A 2,856-nucleotide genomic window follows, 5' to 3' on the forward strand; every position below is an offset into this window, starting at 1 on the left:
AAGAAAAAGAAAAAGAAAAAGAAAAAGAAAAAGAAGAAAAACAAAAACAAAAACAAAAACAAAAACAAAAACAAAAAAAGAAAAAGAAGAAAAAGAAATGAAAAAAACAAAAAAGCAACCAATCAAAAAAAAAAAAGAACAAACAAAAACCCAACCAAACAAAAACCAAACCAAACAAAAAAAGAAACCAGTAAAACAAAATGCAGAAACAAGGAACAAAACAAAGCAACACAACAAACAAAAAAGACCCACAAGAAAACCTCCAAACCTACCCCAAACCTCCACCCCCCTACCCAGTGAAACAAAAAACTCATGCTCCTGCTGGTGCTGCTGCAGCATTTTTTAATTGTTTTTAATTTTAAATGAGTTATTGGGGGAATTGAATGCAACCTGGGAGCACTTCACATGCAACACAGATCTGGGGCCTAAAACCAAAAACGTATGCTTTCACATGAGTTAAAGACCTGCTGCAGTCCCAGCTGTTCCTTTGTATGGATTCGCATGGATTGCAGACAACAACAGCCCCTCCCTCCTCCGGCCCTCCCTGCCGCACAAGATTCCAAATTATGCACAGAGGTTCCGGTCATGGTTTAATGTTAAAGGTTAAAATCCTGGAGGTTACAGTATGGTTGTTTGCAATATTATCTGAGTACCCCAAACCCTTTGATTTAATCCGGGGAAGCTCCTGGTTTTACCATCAGTTTAGTGAATAACAGTATTTTTTTTCTATTAGAATTCTCTTTCCCATTGCAAAACCAGCTGCAGCTTGTTATCACTGACTCAATTAGCACAACCAGAGATCTGGACTTGTTTGATGTTCTTGGGGGGAGCTTACTGGTACATGAGTATGTGAACACACTTGTGCAAATTCCTACAGAGTGGAACTCATAAATTTCATAGAGCTTTGCTGGGAGAAACCATCAACTCCATGCATTGCAGAAAATCTTAGGCAAAAGCTAGTTAAATGGTACATTTCAAATCTTCCATGTGCAAGGCCAGGCCCTGAGCTTTGCTTGTCAGCATATCTGTAATTCTCCTAATACCTGGCATCACTGGGGGGGATGCATTTCAATTTATCTGGTTGCCTTCAGCATGCAGAGCTTGTGCTGCATCAGGCATGCCTGTCGTTACTTTACAGTGCGAGACACTTGGAAAGATACGTGCACAATGTGCGCAGCGCTGACTTGCATTACCATTTTTATGCAAGCAGTCTTGTTTTTGTTGCTGTGGTGGTGTTTTTTATTGGGGGGTGCTGGTGCTTGTTTGTTTTGTTTTGTTCTGTTAAGGAAAAGGGTATCTAAAAGGAACAGGTAGTTCAGGTACTTTTAAACTCCTTGATTTTTTGTTTGCCCAGACTGAAACAACTGCAGATGGCAATGCCCAAGATCCTTAGAGGTGACTAAACCAAAACTGTGATTCTGTGATTCAAAAACTATGATTCTATGATTCAAGAGAAAACAGAATTTTATTTTTTTTTATTGTTTTTATTTTTTTCTGGAAGGGTTTGGGGATAGAGGGAAATGACAAGCCATGTTTTGCTTTAAATTCAGTGTCTGATTTTTTTTTTTTTTGAGCTAAAAAAATAAATCTTAGATTGATGGTGAAAGAAAAAAAAAAAAAAAAAAGGAAGTGTAAAGTCAAAGTATTCAAATTCTCCGCAGCTTTTTAAGAATTAGATTGCTTTTAAGATGTGAAAAAAAATGTGTTGGAAATGACCGCTTTATTTTTTGTCTTAAAATCTCTGTGTTTTCAAAAAACATCACGGATGCAGTTCATTACTAATTTTCCTCATTAAAACTGCATTTCTTCAATGGCTTTTCTCTGCAGATGAGTGTTAATCTGCCTCTGCAAGGAAAATAACATTCTTTGATGTTCAAAGTCAATGATTCCTGTCTCCTTCTTAATTGATTCTTTTGTTTGGAGTCTAGGTTTTCTCTTATCTCCAACCAGGAATGTAGCCTCCCTTTGAGAACCCAGACCATCCTCTGGGTCTCAGTGACCCCACTGGACTCTCCATGCCGTTGTCCCTCCAGGTGGTGACGATTCCCCAGAAGAAACGCGTGGTCCTCCCCATCCAGCTGCGCCTGCTGGCCTTACAGATACTGAAGGTGCAGCCTTGGACCCAAACACGTGAGAGATGAGGCTCCTCAGCAGGATGAGAACGCACGTGAAGAAGCCACCCCAAGCTGGAGCCAGGCAGACTTCACGGCCTGCTCTTCGCCTCGCCGGAGGCGTGCGCGCTGGGCTCGCAGAGCGGACATGCCGCCTTCCTGCTCTGCTCCGTTCCCTTTGGCTCAGCAGCTGGAAGCAGGAGAGCCCGGCACACGGTGACCTGGTTTTCGCACTGTCCTTCAGGAACTTGACAGCAGTCCAGAGCGCATTCTGCAGATGGCAGCCTGGTGACACAGAGCCTCAACGCGAGCTGTGCGCAGGCTGCCTTTGTGCTATATTTACCGCTGCTCGCAGCGGAGCGGTTCTCCAGCCGTTTCTAGCACGCTCGGAAACTCGCAAGCCCCAGAAAATGGGTGTTACACAACAGAACGGGCCCGGCGTGAGCTGGCTCATGGTACCACCGCTTAACCTGACCCGCTGAATGCCAGCTGCGGAGTCGTCCTACCACCGTGCCCCTGATGCTCCCCGTGAGCCCGCAGGGAGCCAGCGGGCGAGCTGTGCCGGCAGAAAACTATTTTTGCATGCCGTGTTTTCTGCCAGCTTCAGTCCCCAAGCTGCCTCGCTGTCAGGTCAGTGCCAGCACCAGGGGGAACGGCGGGACGGCCGCCCCAGCGCTGAGCAGGGCATTGGAAATGGGATAAACCCGCTGGGGGGGGGGGGCGCGGGGGGGTGGGGGTGGGGATA

This window comes from Anser anser (genome assembly GCF_964211835.1).
Source record: "Anser anser genome assembly, chromosome: Z".
Lineage (NCBI taxonomy): Eukaryota > Metazoa > Chordata > Aves > Anseriformes > Anatidae > Anser > Anser anser.